Genomic DNA, 17,952 nt, shown 5'->3' with positions numbered 1-17,952 from the left:
AATTTCACTCGCATAAATAATCAAAGACACTGCCAGACGCTGATATAGTGCTTTGTAAATTTTTTATTCCTATCCATTGCCTAATATGATAAGAGAGGCTCCAAATAGTAAACAGAATACAGTACTTTTCTAGTTTTATCAACTTAACACTGAAAGAGCTTTACAGTACAAGTCATATTCATTCAAAATGGCATTTTGACTGCATACATCTTTCTCACACATTCAGAACAGATGTTAATGAAACATCAGGGACATGTAACAATTTGGTATCTTGCCTGAGGATACTTAAACATGTGAACAAAATGAGCCAAGAACAGAACCACTGACTGTCAGATTAAATGATGACCTTTTCTACGTTTTGGGCCACAGCCACTCCAACATTCATTCTGCAACATTCATTCATGACCACACCTCTGAACCTACAGCCGTTGTAATGGTACAAGTTTTAAAAACAAGACTGCAACAGTCCTGCTGGCACTAGTTTGTGGAGGTCGTTGTGACATGTCACAGTCCTAAATTCTAAAGACTATGGTGGAGGACAAAGATTATTGTCTCTGATATCTCTGCTCCTTACTGAAGGCAATAACCTTATCCAGTTACGCTCATACTTCAAGGAATACAAATCTGAAAAGATTCTAAACAGAGTTGAAGGATTTGATGACTGTAATAACTATGACAGATTTCTGGTGAGTGAGCTTACAGATGGGGGAGGAAGTTGTGGTTTTGCTGGACACTAAGGGATGGGAGGTTATAAATTAAATGGGACACGGCTGATTGATTGCAATGACTTGACTGCAGATGTAGGATATTTTCACACTTGCGTAAAAAACAAGTTTTATTCCTTTTATAGCACTTAGGCACTGTGTAAAAAAGAAAATTGCTCTGGAAAATATGCAGCCAAGATAAGAAAACGGTTTCACAGAAGGTCAACAGGCAAGGACAGAGTTTCTGAAAGTAATGAGCCTTTTGTCGATTGATTAAATCAATACTGAATTTTCTCAAAAAAATCGGTTCTATTGTATCTGTTTATGGGTCTATCAGTTCGATCTGACAGCGTTAGTATAGGTTTTTTTTTTTTTTTTTTTTCTCGTTTAAATAGTAATAATGACAAGGAGTTGGTAACGTCCCCCTCTTTGCTGGATCAAACTGTGGCCGATGTAGCATTCTGTGTATGAGGAACATTATACCTTGGAGTCTAAAGGTTTTTAAGGTTTAATTAAAAACTTTTATGCTTCATTTAAATTACTAAGTGGTTAGGCTTGGAAGCTAAAGTCTATTTTACAACACTTTTATGAGAGCTGGTATCTGTTTTTATGACTCCTGTATCCATACCGTTCAGCCAACCTCTCTGATGGGCCGTTAGTGACTGAAAGACACACACACACACAAACACACATAGCTCAAATAGCTGCCAAGGCTGTGGCTCTTCTCCCATCTTCATAGCTGTGGTTGCTAGAAACACCAGAGATGAACTGACTGACCTGATGTTTAGTCTCACAATTTTTTCTACACACAGCCAAATCACCATATATCAATACAAATACATATACCAGACCACAACGGCCTCTAAGGGCTTATAAAAGGATATAAACGTATGCTATGAATGTTCCAGATGCATGTGCCACAGAGTATATAATGGTTCTCAAGAGTTTGGAAGAGTACTATTAAGGCAGTTATGTTTCTATAAGAGGGAGGCTTTATTTTTTTGTCTGAGAATAGAAGTTTGAGACCTCTTTTAACTTGTAACACACAATTTTATTGTGCGACAAGATCAAGTTTGTCCTAATACAGGAACATTGTGTCTTAAAAAGTGCTCCCCAGCCATATGCAGAAGCACAAACCCCCTGCTGGGCCATTTTATAAAGCAAGAACTTCAAATGCTATCAGCCATTTCAAGATGATGAAACATGGATAAAAAAAAAATGCATTTCAAGCAGAGTCAGAGGTGAGAAATAATATATCCTCATCTTTGCTGTATAAGAAGAGAACCACGTGCAAGCAGATGTCCACAACACAAGCAAGCAAGGAATCCTAAAATGTATCGAACTGGCTCTCCTGACAACAGATTGCTGCAGGTTATTCACTGTGAGTTTAATGGGGTGTGAGCAGAATATGTGCATTAGGTTCTGCCCTGGGGTTGTGTGTTTACAGACAGACTGCAGCTTCCCTGGACACTCATAAATGGGCAAAACTGAAGAGAAAAGCAGAGGAGGCTGTGCTGATTCAGCTGTCCGAGATAACAGTGCGGCAAATGTGTTTCAAAGCAAACTATGTGTGAGCAAAAGAATGCACACGCTCATGCATGCATACTCAATAACCCACTTCCGCACTAGCATCAAAGAATGCATGTAGGGCCAACACAGCAACCCATGTTGTAGCCACTGCGGACCCCATTAAAGAAGATGGTGAACCCGTATTTTACGCCACTTGACGAGAACCTGTTCTGCAGAACCTGAGATAATTCAATGCCTTTCCATGAAAAAGTGAGGATGTTGCAATCAGCATCCTCAGGAGGGGAGATAAGTGACAGTCAGGCGAAAGCAAACAGGCAGCCACACATACACATGCATGTGCAAACACTTTAGACACAGCAGAAGATTAATGTCTGTCTAGATTATAACTCCTACCTTGGAGCTGAGGCTCTTTGTCTAATTGAAACATAATATGTTCATGAATCCAAACATTAAACTCGTTAATTAACTGCCTTGTGATTTACCTCAGGAGGAGAGGAAGGGGGAAAACATATTGAATGACATATTGAGGAAGTCTACATCATGTTACCAAAACCCTAAAAGGGCAGGCAGCATTCGGCTGAGTATTGTTACTGCATACTTCACTGTAGATGGAACTGAGCCCAAACTTCTCTACTGATTTGAGAATATTTAGATTGGAGGAGGCCAGAAGTTTCTGTGTTGTATTAAAGGAAAAACAAAAAAAATCATTAAGCGACCCATCACTCATCAAATGTGTTGGTTTTCAGGGACAAGAGGGGATTGAACATTAGATCAACATGCAATTAGTGTCCCTAGTGGGGGAATAACCCACAACTGAACCAGCTGTATGCAGAAACAAAACATTTGTTCCTTTCGACAGTATCTTTTCTGCCCTCTAATCTTTTCGTCTGTGCAACTGGTAATAAACTTGTTTCTCTCTTTTACTTCTCCAACCTGTCCTTTCCTCGTTTATTCTATTTGACTCGTGGATTTTAATCTATAAAGTTGATTAAAGAGACAGAAAGACAACCACCTATGTTGTCTTTCTGTCTCCCTCTGATTCTACTGGTTCTATCACACTCTGTAGTTGACACAGATGTAACAGCAGGAGATCTATATGCTCACCACATATTGTTGCCCAACTGTCTAACTGCATTCATGTCAAATAGACATAACATGACATTTTCTTGTGCTAGATTACCGATAAACAAAATCAAAGTCAGTCAGGAATGTCAGGAATAAACTAACATGTACACACCCAGTTTGCCCATGTCATATTTGAAATTGTGGGTTCGTTTGGGGTAAACGCTGCTCTTACCTTTTTTATACGGGAGTGTATCAATTTACCAGGACAATAACTACATGAAAAGATTAGCAGTATGAAACGATGCTTGTGTGTCTTGAAAAATGGCTGATGCACAAGACCAAGAGTTAGCACTTACAGTTTAGACCAAGCAAAATGCTTGCTGAGCAATAGTGCGCACTGCTGGTAATACATTACATATAGAAGGACACTGGCACCGTGTCACATAATGTGCATGGGTTTTGAATGTGCAGTCTGAGATGTAGGATCGTGTACGTTCTTATCACTCGGAATTCAGAGAGATAAGAATCAAATTAGCTTGTCATGCTAGCATTACCAGACTGATAAAATGGAAATGTAGGAGTTAGGAATTGCAGAAAGCCAATGCAAAGGGTCTCAACAGATAAGTAAGTTAGAGCACACCGCGTTCTCACCTGATTTTGTATTGGCTAATACTATTAAGTATGCATGAGATCTTAAACCGACAAAAATGGCTTCACAGTAAAATTATGGGAAATGCAATCAAAGATATGCTTTTACTGATATGGAACGATCATTATTACTCTCAATTAGCAGATGGTTATGTGAGATTAAGTGTGTTTTACAAGGAACAAGTTGGGGCTATATCGGCTTTGATACCTTGCCCAAGGACACTTTAACACGTATACTGAGGAAGCCAGAGGACACCAACTCTATCTCCTGAGTAACAGCCAGCCGAACTATGCAAGTAAGCCTCTCTGCACACAAACATGGGTATTTTGAGAACAGCTGACATCTACATGCTTTTGTGCCTACTACAAATGTAGTTTTGGGCACTGAAACCAAGTTGATTATAAAACATCTGTCTCCAGCTGTGAAACTATTGATGTTGATGGACTAGAAAATTCTGCCGTTTTGGCATGCAATGTCGGATTGTGTGTGTCATTAATCCTTGGTTTGACATCAGAATATACACTGAACCCCTCTTTGTTGACACGGCTACGGAAAACACCAGCAATGTGATGATGACGATCTTTGTTTAGGGCACTTTTTGCATGTTTGCACATCAAAGTAGAGTTTCTTTCCAACTATCTTGAACTGACTCATTGCAACATAATTCAACACAGAACCAACATCTCTATGATTGGACCTCTAGTTGTTCGTTCTTAGCTGCGGCACCTGTACATTGAGGGGAAAACAACAATGATGAGATCACCACTCAGTGCTGTCAGAAAATTTTCTCGCTAAACTATTTAACCGGTCACAGGAAATAGTGTATAACATCAAATGCCTTTGGATTGTTAGTAAACGCTGTTTGGAGATCCGTGATGTAATAGCTTGACCCATTCTACTGAACTCTTATTAAAATGAGTACATCAAAGTTGTGTTAAGACATTTTCTACAGCAAAATCTACTCCAAGTCTTTCCATAACACTGTATAATTCTATTTGGCTATTTTTTCAGCTATGAAATACCAACTGCAATACCAACCAAGTCTGTCCAAGGTTTTAAGCATGGTGTGTGACCTAAAGAGGAGCTCAAGTAGTGAGTTACCATCGGTGACCCTTAAATACAACTCTTGGCCCCCCAAGTGCACCCTTAACCCCAACGCTCATCCATCACATGGTCCAGATCACAGTCTTTAGAGGCTTTAGAGTCATGCATACACCCACTCACTCACAAACACTCATGCAGACAGGCTTATGATCAGGTCAAGACCCCAGTTTCACTATTTTGTTGCTTAGTCACTCACTAAGACAGCACTCTCCAGTTGAAACCATAGGGGGCCATGTCCATGCAAAGACAAAAGTCTGCATAGGTTTGTTATGTGATAAATATGAGAACATAAATTGAGGGGAGAAGAAAACATGCTTGTTTGACTGAGGTAACAGCCAACATCTTAAAACAAAAGGCAGTAAGAGCGACAACCCATTGGTATTCCGCCTCGCTCTTCTGTCATTGTTCATTTTCCTTGCACTATCCACATAATGAGCTGTTTTTCCAACTCAGGTATTCCATTTCTCCACAAGGTCATTGAAAAACACAATACAATTATTTGAGACTGAGGCATGGGCTTACGCAGGGCCTTGTCAGAATAATCAGAAAATGCCTGCAGGATAATAAAGGTCAGGATAAAGTGCCTTTAAGGGTTATGATTTATTCATTTTAAGAAACTGTTTTTTTCTTTTTGGTTTCTTTTAAACACATTTTTTCCTTAATCAACCATCTCCAGTAAACAAGGACAGAATTACTCAATGAAAGACTTAGGACTCCGACATATAACTTCTCACAAGAGAGGCCGTTTCGTTTTTACTTTAAGGGTTCGTGGTGACATCATTTGGCAAGTCTGGTCAGTATGAGTTGCCACTATGCCCAGTCATCACCTTCTAATCTCAAAAGACAGAATGCAAGAGGGCATAAGAGGGCCAGAGTGGTTCTCTCAGGAATAAAGGGATGGTTAAAAGAGAGTAGAGCCTCGTATCCTTTTGTCAAAAGCAGCGGTGCCGAGGAGTCCCGCCTGCATAACACTCCCCAAGATCATTAATCATCTGCCCATTCTGACCCTGTCAGAGCCTCTCTTCCAACTTAAAACACCAACCTACACCCACAACCACCTATGTACACATAAACTTGCTCCCACACGCATATATTTTATACACTTAAAGCTTTCTGCTGCTTTTGTCATTATCACCAAACATCTAGAGTTGCCTGTTCTCCCAATTACCTGATACAGCAATATATGATGCTGCAGAAACCTCAGTGAACAATGATCTCCCCCCCTTGAGAAAGCTGAGACATCCCCCAATTCAGGCTGGAACTAAACACATAGCTATCATGCTACGTAGCGTTGTATTTAAGAAGACAGGCGATATCGCTTAGATAGAAGAAAATATGTGTGAAATCTGCATTACACTTCAGTTTAGACACTGTAACATTCAGGAAATGATTGCAGTTCAGGACTGATCTGCTTTATGTATACATGTCGGGATATTTAAAACTACGTCTGACTGTTTTTAAGTGAGGGAAATGCAGCAATAAATAGTTAAAACCAGGTGAAAGAGTCTCCTAGTTAGAATAGATAACGAGGTGTTTCTCTAAAATATTTGTGTTGCTTCACATGAGAGGCATGACATCCAACAGTTTCACTGATAGCGTTAAAGAACAGAGCGTGTGTCTGGTGGTCGATGAATATAAGAGGGCACATTCTCCTGAAATTAAAGTGCGCGTGTGCGTATGAGCCTTTACAAACCAGCGAACAATTTAGCAGACAGCCCACGCCCCTGGGCAGGCTGTTACCATGGTAACCTCACAGCCAGAATTTTTTTTGGCCCACACTTTCCCTTTGAACAGCCGGCCAATGACAGACCAGCCGACTGGGAAATCTGGCTTACGGAAAGCGCAGGCATAATTTGTGTGTCTGCATGTGTACATATCCGTGTGCATGCGTGTGCATAATATGAGCATGATACAGATCAAGAGAGCTATGTAATGTTCAATCTTCATGCAGATTCTTCACTTCCAAGTGTTGCGTTGGCAGTTTGCTGCTCTGTACCATGCCTGGCACATTCGCTCAGGTGGGTTTTATTTCCAGGAAGGTGAGATTATTATGTGCCAAACACTGAGCAAATATTTCAGATAGAAGAGTGGTCAAAGACAACCACGGGGAAGAGACAGAGAAAATGAGGGGTATTGGTACTGTAGGAAGCTCCACTGTGCCAACAATTTTCTCTACTGCCTGGCAAGGTAGTAGAGAAAACCTCCCTTCGAAACATATCGGCTCGCAGCAGGCAGTAACATGTGCTTGCACTACAATCTACACTGTAATCAGAGCTTAACAGGGGGCTGGCCAGGCGCATTGCCCAGTGTCAACTAACAGAGTTGAAAAGGAAGGACAAGAAAACTTAAAGTTACTTGACGAGGGGGGAAATCAGTCGGGAGAGAAAGAGAGTTTATTCTCAGTATTTGTTAACGCTGTGATTGGAGTATCGATTTAATCAATCTAGCCTCACTGTTAAACTTAACTGAAGTTACAGAGGTAACAAACTTGTCAAATAAAGTCTAACTCACTCATAGAGAATATTCAATTTAGATTTTATAGCAAGAGCTAAGTTTTTGTGTTGTGTGTTGAATTGTCTTTGGATAATGACTTCACATCAGAATGATCATCAATAAGCAGTTGTTGTACCCTGTTAAGTACCCTGTGAATAAAGAATATGTACCGAGAACAATAGCTTTCTCTTCCTTATCATTCAAACTGTTAAGAGAGACCATTAGCTCTGTCTGTCTCAGCACTTGTCTCTTTTTAAATGGATCTAGCTCATTAACTTCATAGCTAGATCAATTAATCTATAGCGTTTAGCAAAACATGCCCACTCCTGCTCTTTTTGCTTTTCAGTTTTTGCTTTGTTCAACAATGGTTATTAGATTTATGGTCTTCCAGCCTTTGTTTTTACTGCTGCTCATAGTTCTGACACAAGGAATTTAAACTAATGACACCAGACAAATGAATAAGTGATGGTGAAACAACAAAGTGGGAAATAATTATGGACAGAAAACAGTGGAAACAGTGTTTTTCTTCTTTAAACAATCAGAACCTTGTGGAAAAAGTAACTTTGTCCAGCTTGTAGCAACACATGAAAGTCAACTTAGGTTTTTAAATCTTTCTACTTAACTGTTTTAACTGTGAACTGTTTGGTTCCAAATTTGGTATTTGGCTACACGTTTACGATCGGGCCTCATAATTATGCAGCGCTACAAAATATACAGCGTTTGCCGTTTAGAAGTTTGTCTTAGAATTTCTCACATAGACTGAGAAGATGAGATTAAAGTCATCAGGGTTTGCTTCAGATGTTCTTTCCTGTCTTATTTGTTAAAAAAAAAAATCAATAACATTCTTATAATGTAAAGTAACAGCTACAATATAATATACTTATACTGGCAATGAGTAGGGGCAATTCTACTCAACCTTTTTTTTCCCTTTTAGATTATGTTAAAGTGAAATGTTTGTACAGCATAGCTAATATAAAATGAAAGTAATAAGGTATGTGGGATAAGGGCCGTGTGGTGCATTTGGAGTTCAAAAGTTCTTAATAGATCTGTTCTGAACCAAAGAGTTTGGCCCAGTGGGCTGATGCTTATGCATTTAAACTAATTAAGACAAGAAGAAGAAATTAAGGAGATGACGAAAGAATAAAACAAAACACTGATTGATCATGCAGTTACTTGTCCAAAAAGCCCTGAACGTTACCTGTTGCTGGTCAACCACATATAAACTAAAATTAAGTTACAACCGTTTTATCCACTTCCAGATGTCACTGCACCATTCAACTGAAAGCACTTTAGAAACTATATGAAGGTGGAATTAATGCAAATGAAATTTGAAAAGCATTTTCTTTCTTCGTATTAATTAGATTTGGGTCAAGAAAAAAAAAATGCAACTGGGAATTTTGATCCAGTTGTAGCTACCATACCGCCACCCAAATTATCAAAAATCTCTGATTTAAAAAAAAAAGGAACTAGATCCTTACTGTGGCATAATATGATAACTGTTAAATAACAAAATAATTTGAGAAGGACTCTAGCAAGATCTAACAATTGCTTCAAACACCCATGTATCCTAAAACCAGCCCATTAGCTCAGGGTTTAAAGCCCACTAATGAATGTCAAGGCGTGGGAAGTGGAATAAGTAATTATGTACGTAGCAGCGGGAAAGAATGATAAAAAAGCTGAAATACAAAGGTCCCTTCAGTGTTTACCATTGCCTAATTTGATTCCTAATTGAGCGTACCGAACAGTGTTCACACCAAAATTTTCTGGCAAAGACAAGCACCCACAACACAATCACCAAGCTGAACATCACTATCCATAATCTCAGAAAAAGTGCAAGAGGCCCCTCTGTCCCCGACACCATTACCACAAAGAAGTCTGTTGACATGTGTCTGACCTAAAAAAAAAAAAAACAGCCACCCTTTCATGCTGATGCTGTCACTTTCACACATGGCAAACAGGCTGTTAGATTCAGTTGGAGGCCAGAGGTTAGCACTACTGTGGACTTGGATGTAGAAAGCAAAAAAAAAAGAAAAGAAGGCAAAATATGAGTCTGATTGTCTTTTTTTTTTTCAAATCCAACAATGAGATTAGAGACAATGAACTGAAGTTACATACTGTATCAGTACTAGCAGAGCAAGAAATGATGTTGGAGTGCATTAAGAGAGCGGGTGGGGGATGTAAGGCTACACAGTGATGGTGAGGTCATCTAGAGCTGTGAGCCCTGGCATGGTGATGACATCAACTACTGCAAAAACAACTATCATTATGTTTCACAGGCAAGATATTCCGCTAGCCGTACCGGCATATCTGCTGTTCATCGCCCCTGCTGCTTTTTATGCCTAATGGGAAGTAATGATGAGATGTTCTGCATCAAAAGAAAAAAAAAAGCAAATTATATGTGAAGCGTGGGAGAGTAAAAGTGACCGGAATGAGGGAAGTAGAGTGTGAGAAAGGGAGACACCAGAGAAATGGGTGAGCGAGAGCAAAACAAAGTGAGAAAGCACTCAGGAGTACATCTCGTAACTCAAATTGTTGGTGGCAGAGTCCAACAAAATGTATGCTGTCTGTGTGAAGCGACAATTTCTCATTGCATACTAAGTGAAGGCTGCTATTTTTCTAACCTGACAAGAGGCAAGAGAGAATAAAAAAGGCTGGGTGACGAACGCTGTTTAAAGCAACTTTGCTATTTGTATTGGAAATCTGTCGGCAGATCCATTCCTGATTCTGAGTGGGTGTGCTTTCATACATACAAAAACAGCAATTCTGTGCATAACAAGTCCAGGCATGACCAGTAAATATCAGTGGATGAATGACATACATGAACACACATGATTTTTCAACAGTAAAATTACAAATGAATGTATTCAACACATATTGTGTTGCACAGTGTGAATGAGTGGAGGTTAACCCCATTTTGTGACATGCAGTGCCTCCTGAGCTGTGAGATGCTCCAAAGGTGACCACATCCACAGCGCATCTATATTCATGTCATATCTACAGCTGCTACACCTCTTCGAAACCTTATCAGTAAGCTGTATTTCCTCCCTGACAAACACACACTAACACACAGAAATGCTGCGTGTGACAGTGAACTGCAGCCCCCCGTCCCACCTGTCCAAATCTGGACAGTGCTGACCTTTAACACACAATCAATATGCCCAAAGGTATGAAACAGGCACACATATGTGTTGTGTGTAGAAAGTGTGTTTGTGTGCGCCTCTGGGACCTCTTTACGCCCTCATGCATTTCTGGATAGATGGAGACGGAAAGGCATCGATAGGATGAAGAGTGGATGACAAACAGCCACAGATTGTTGCTGGTGGATAGCCAACATATTGGATATTAAGAGTGTGGCTCTCAGAGCAGCAGGCCAATGCATTTTATAAATGCGAGATCATATAAACATCAATAACATTCTGACAAGCCAATTCTAAATTTTGACGGTGTGTTTTTTCAACCCTAACCCTTTCTATATTTCAGTGCCTACATTTTTGTCTTACTACTAAGCAGTGGAGACTTGTATAGACTTAAATGAATACATGTGACACAAAACATTTAATTGAACGTTTGAACTGTCTTTCTGATGATAAAGTGTCGATGTGCACTGTTTCCATGACGGAAAAGAGACTTTGCCCACAGTAGTTAGACAACAACCTTGTAGCTCAATTTTAGATGAATTATTGTAACATATAACTAAGATAAGTACATATCCAAGTTGTTTACCATACACAGAAACAAAATACAAACTTTGAAAACACAGTGGTCATTCATTTTGAAAAGGGGGATTTTTCTTACATCCTGAAAAGTTGCATTTTTTAACTAACAAGGTTTCTGCCCGACAGTGACACTGAACAGCATACAGCAACATTGGTATACTATCAATAAGACCTATATTTTGCTTTATGTATGGATGGCAGATCGATTTGTTGTCTTAACTGTTATTGAGGGGCTAATTTTATCGAAAAAATAAACTAATTGAAATTTCATAAAAGTTGGAAATTATCTGCGCAAGGATCCTGTAAGGCATTGGGCTGTGTTGAAAATCAACAAACAAAAAAAAATAAAAACTCTTCAAATATAAATACTTTGTAAGGGTTGCAACAAACTGGTGTGTGACAAATTCTCCCTTGGCCTGGTGACATTGTAGGCTTAGAAAAAGACATCAATACATTGTCCAGCAGAGAATTAAGGTGAAAACAACATGACCAACTGGGAAACTGGATTAGCTGTATAAATGGCATAAAGCCATTAATGGAATAAAAAAAGGGATAACAAGGTACTTCCGCACAAGTGTGTGTTAGTCTGTGCTTAAAGTAGAGAGTGCGAATCTGTCATACTTGTTTGGGTTAGATTAGGCAGAACATTACTGACCTCAGTCACAATTCTAGTGGGAATTCAACAGCTACCTGGTAGTCAGAATGGTTGCATGCAAAGTTGAATGAGGCAACAGCTCGATTTGGTCATTTATTAGACCACCGTCCTTGTCCTAGTATACAGGCATGGGAATTAAATAAAGTTATTAACCCAAACGTGTTAAACCTGTTATAGCTGAATTCACCACACGGACGTTGTCAATAAGATGCTTTGAATGATGATTTTGTCCAATGACGCTGCATTAGTAAAATCAGGATTTCATTAGAGCAGAACAACAAAGCTGACATGCTTTGAGCAATGGCGAGATGCCACACAGTATCAATAACCTGATTTTCAGTCACAATTGTTGATGTCTCTAGCTGTCTGACAAAAGAAAGAAAAACATGGATGTTAGGCAGACACAATCATAGTCAGCTCCTTCAGAATATTACACACACAAAATTAATTAGATCTAATACATTTCGGATCACTGACACACCTTTTTGACACAAAGACTCAGCAAATGAATTTACTGAATAAACAACCTTTTAAACAATGTTTACTCTGCTTCCTTCCAATCACGTAACTGTGTGAATTACTATTGTTTAATATTGTTTACTATCGCTTCCTTATTACTTATTAAAAAAAGCAACTATGTTTACTTTTAAAACTGCATTACGGCTGCTTAAAAAAATTAAGCTACAAGATTCAAGACAGATTTTGAATAGGAAACTTCTCGATTGTGTGTTACTGTTGCTAATGACTCGTGATAAATTGGAATGAAATCATCGAGAGTATTCATGTTTATCACAAATGGTGCGCAGATCAAACTTAAATATACACTTAGTACAGTATGCACAGCAACACTGTTGTACTAATGAACACACTTAATGATGTAAGTCAAACAAATATGCACTGACATCATCTATGTCACATGCACAAACTCCTGTAGTTACAACATTTTTGATCTAAACTCTGCATGTATTTGAGCTTTCAAACATATGCATTGTACTATTTCACAGCATGCACAAAGAAGGGGGAAACCCTAGGGTACAACCGAATGCACAGGCCATCACACACACAAACACACACACGCACACACACCTTTAAAACACAGCTTCCCTGGGCAGGACATATTGGATTAGGAGTGATTTTTTTTTTTTTTACTTGGCGCCGTCTCAGAGGTGCTAGATTAAATGCCATTCCCACTTTACTACAGATGGCTCGAAAATAAATCATACTGTCCATACACACCCAAAAGAAATCCACACAAACATGCACATCCACTCGAACGCATAATGTGCAAACACGCACATACACACACACACACACACAGTCTCACAAGCAAACACACATAAATACAGTGAAATGCTCATAAGGGGGGATATATAACATGTTGGCACACCCAAAGACTAAAGCACCTGTACGGTCCAGTGCGCCTGCTCTTTGTATTTCAATCACTGAATCGATGGATCTAAATTGATTGTAGCTGAGCAGGGGCCAGAGATGTTCCCCCTGGCTCAGTGCCCTAGCCCTCTATTGATTAGATCTGAGAGAGCCAATTGCTTTCACACTGGATTAAGGTGTTCTGGGGCAACAAGCACGGGGAGAGAGAGAGAGAGAGAGAGAGAGAGAGAGAGAGAGAGAGAGAGAGAGAGAGAGAGAGAGAGAGAGAGAGAGAGAGAGAGAGAGAGAGAGAGAGAGAGAGAGAGAGAGAGAGGGGGAAAAACAGAAGAAGAGAAACAGAGAAAGAGAAAAATAGTCTTGAGAGATACACCAATGAAGCACTGAAACCAGACCGACCACGCAATTAATTATTTAATGAAACATTTCAAAGCAAAGGCCTGAAATGGGTTTACTGGACCAACCCTATTCTTTTCAGACCAATTCAATAAATGTGTAAGTTTATATATGTATGTGTAAGACCTCTGAAACAAACAAGCCCAGGTATAGCTGACACACCTTTATTTTATTTTTTATTTTTATATTTACACTGACACTGATCAAAGGTATAATTTAATTAGACTCTGGAGCTAAGAAGCCCAGAATAACAGCCTTACACTTCAAAGCTTCGTTATGAGTTTCTTATGCGTTCTAGTTCCAAAGTCTTACCTGCTGTCACCTTGAGGGATCGCACCAAAATTTTGACTATTAGCCAGCATCACAGGATCCCTTCTGAGCTGCATTCAATGATGAATAAAGTGACAAAAAGATAAAAATTGGTCTTTTTCTTTTTTTGCATCCGTCTCTCAAGGTTGCATTCATCTTCCTCTTAGGCACATTTGTATTCCACTGGGGGCAGTGTTAAGCAGGACATCCTCTCAACGTCCCATCACTCTTCCTCTCCATCCAACAATTAGCTGCTTCTATCAGAGATTCTATGTGGAATGAGAGGGGAGGGACACTGCTAAGAAGTGCTTCCACCCTCAGCCAAAGAAGAGGTCTTTTGTCTGATCGAGGTCCCCCTTCTCAAATCATTTGCACAATGGAAGGGCTTCCAATCCAGATTAAATGCTTATGATAATAAAGAACCGTGTGTTCTGAGATGTGGGGCCAGCACAGGCAATGTGGATCCAGGTCACAAGAGTCAAGAAAAAGGCCCCTCGGTTCGAATGCTCATGAAGGCGTTTCTTGAGGAGCAGCAGCCCTATTCATAGGGCATTAGGGGTGTAAAAGCCTCACACTGACTGTGCAAGTCAGGCAAACTCAGTATGCATTTGGTTAATACCTCTATTGTCACACTCTTTTCTTGGCTGCTCTCAGCACAAGATGAGAATGGACAGTGCAAGATAGGGAATTAAAGAGTCACAAAAGATGAGATAAAGAGCGAAAACAGGGTTGGAAGGGAATAGGATTTACTTGCTTATACGGTGCTAGAAAGGAAGCACACGCATACACAAACAAATGTGCATGTTTCTGCATACACATACACACACACAAGTGATGATTTACTTGTGTTTGTCCTGTTTGTGGGAGGCTGAAATGTGACTTAGCGAACACAATAAACTTGGTGAGAGTGAAACTCAACAGACCTACAAAGCCAAGACACATAATGATATGTCAAGCATGACAGGCAGTAATGTAAAGGTCAGTTTGTAAGAAAATAAGAGAGAAAGATAGATGTGGTGAAGAAGACAGAGATTGTGAAACTGATCTAGCGTACAAGCATGTGTGCTTTTGTGTCCCTATCACTCTGTTTGGTTCATTCCCCAAAGGGTCTTATTATGCTTCATACAGGCTCCAACACAAAAGCAGTGTCTTTCCATCTCAGCCTATCCAGCTCCCCATGAGAACATTCCAGACACAGTAAATCCATTTGTTTGTCAGCTATAGAAGGGCTAATCAGATATCATTCTCTCTGAGAAGCATAGCACTGTTCAGATTGGACTAGCACTTTAGTCATGCTGGTCCAGCCCGAAGATAACAATTTCTGATCTCCCGAGGCTCTTCATATATGCTAGAACTAGCTAGCGCACAAACATCGAAAAGGTGTCATAGGTATGAAGGTAATTCTACACCAATTAACCACAACATATAAAACGCTTGTTTGTGTCTAATATTGTGCTTTTCCTAATGAACAGCTCTAACCTGTGAGGCCATGTACACTGGACTTTTAGGTTTCCCTGTTGCCTGATTCTGGGATGTTGGCAGCAGATTCTTTTTTTGTGTGGGTTGCAGGGTGAGGCCTCTGTGGATTGTGCTTATTATGGAGCACACAGCAGATGCTTCATTGGTTTAGGGAATCTGGCAAGTTTGGAGACCAGGTCAATAACTTGAGCTATTTGTTGTGTTCTTCAAGCTTTTCCTACCCCGACACTGTGGCGTGCCAGGGGTCATTGTTACGTTTAGATGTATCTGTCAAGCAAAATCGAAGCAAATCTTTCAAATGCAGCTGCAAATTAAACTAAAACAATTACTATCATACCGTTTGAAGCAAATCTGGCTGTGTATTGTCATCAGAGGGAGGCTGCGCTGACTAAATTAAGAAAAGATTGCATTCTGATCATGTTAGTATTGATCGTATTTCTTCTCTAGCAGCGAAAGCAGCTAGTTGTCTATGTGAAGTCATGCAACGTGTCATTTTGCGGAATTGGTTGCAAAAGTGTTTTGCGCTTTTCATTAATAGTTCTCTGCAGATGCACAAATGACTGAAATGTTATCTTTTCAATAACAATCCTCCTTCTCCAACACATGTAACTCAAGCTTTGCAGGACAACAGAGACGGGAACCAAGGCTGGAATGAATGTCTGGACCTTGCACAGATCGATTGCTTTTAAAGGATGACTGCCACACTGGCAAAATTTAGAAGACATTGCAGCAATAAACAAGCTCCACGATGGTAGAATAATCAATATCCATTAATTGACTAATTCCATTTGTGAGTGTCATAAAGCATCCCAATTTACATTATCTATAATACTTATCCGTATCTTTAAAGATATGTCTCTACAGTCCTTTTTAAATGAGAACATGATGAAATCAACAAAGAATTAAGGGCTATCAACTCTAAAACTAACCATCAGCTTCTGTATGTTGTTTGAAATGAGTTTCACATAGTTCAAGGGACTGTAATAATGTGCAAAGGTTAGTGCTTTGAGGACCAAAACATGATTGAAATGAGTCCGTTTTATTCTGCTGATTTAATTAGTGAGGACTGAAGTGATGCTCAGAATACAGATTAGAACACATGCACACACGCACGCCCGCACACACATACAGAATTAACACAGGCATACACATGCATATGAAGTGCCACGCAGATCTAACAAGTGTGGCTATGCTAATTCCAGTCTGGGAGACAAGCTGCAGCCCCACAGCCAGCGTGGGAGTTCAGTAAACAAATGGGGACAAAGCGGAAGCACTCATAAAGAGTGCGCACACCTACACAGTCACACACCAACCCACGCACAAGCAAACGAGATCTCACTTTCCCCATTCTAGGTGGGATTGCTACACCTTCGTTGCACTGCGTGCTTTTTTATTTTCTTTCGGTACAAACAGACCTTGGGGGTCAAAAGTTGATATGCCTCTTAAGCCCTTTTCACATATAGGTTGTGGCTTACATCAAAAAAACGAGAAAAGATATCATTGTTAATCCGTCTCTCTTCCTCTCGGGGTAACTCACACATACCAAACAGAAGTGGCACAGCCCCACATGGGGTATCCTTACACACGAAAAAGACATAATTGGAATCAGCTAAGTGACGGTAGCATCTTGGTTTGAGTGGCATGTTCCATGATTATGGCTTGCCCTTACACACACAGCCCCTTTCGCCGATGTTATTACCTCTCTTGCCAGCTCAGAGATGTATCAGTAGCAGATCAACTTCAAGCCCCAATGCCACCTCTTTGCTTTAACACATGATACCGATGTGAAACAAAGGCACATCAATCCCAGTCATATGCAAACATGTCTCGAGCAGACGCTGGAGGGTAGTAACGTGGCTTAATTGATGTGTACATGTAGGGTGGAAAATTCTGCTCAAGACATGGACAGTGTGGACTATTCTCTGATCCCGCAACGCTGGGATGCTGTTTGAAAGCACACACTGATATGGCACTATACAACCTCTAAGTCTATTTCTTGTCCCAGTATAGTACAAACTCTGCTGAAAATGGCTAAAGTAAGGGTTCTTTGTCATGAGGTGAGATAGTGAACCGATTATCAATAATCTGTCACAGCGACTTCATGGCTTGAAAAGATTTGATTGCATTTGGTTTCTGCAGAGCCACACGCCTTGACCCTGAAAAGTACAGGCTGTGTTAACCCTCAGTGAAAACATGTAATTACATCCACACAATGACATAGTACAATGTAGATTAAGGAAGGTGTCTAATTGCTGGATAATTGCATATTGGAAAGGTTTTAAGGCAGTGTTTGATATGATCTTCCTAGTTACAGGGAGCTGAATTGGCTTAGGATAATGCATGGTGTCATAACATAAATTACACAGACTTAATTTTTCACGTATGTTTAATCAGGGACACTTAGGGAGCATTTACAGTGGGAATGTAATGCTGTTTGCTTCGAGTGCATGAGGATTATAGCAAACA

The 17,952-nt window shown here is 39.9% G+C and overlaps 1 protein-coding gene across 3 annotated transcripts in view; it reads right to left on the bottom strand.

Annotated features, from left to right (window-relative positions):
• Positions 1-17,952, bottom strand: part of ephb1 (EPH receptor B1) — a 147,439-nt gene that overhangs the window by 56,245 nt on the left and 73,242 nt on the right. The window lies entirely within an intron of this gene.

The sequence above is a fragment of the Leuresthes tenuis genome, unplaced genomic scaffold (genome assembly GCF_036924035.1).
Source record: "Leuresthes tenuis unplaced genomic scaffold, fLeuTen1.0.hap1 SCAF_14, whole genome shotgun sequence".
In the NCBI taxonomy this organism is placed as follows: Eukaryota; Metazoa; Chordata; class Actinopteri; order Atheriniformes; family Atherinopsidae; genus Leuresthes; species Leuresthes tenuis.
Note: the sequence above shows the minus strand (reverse complement) of the source record. Positions and strands in the feature narration are given on the sequence as shown.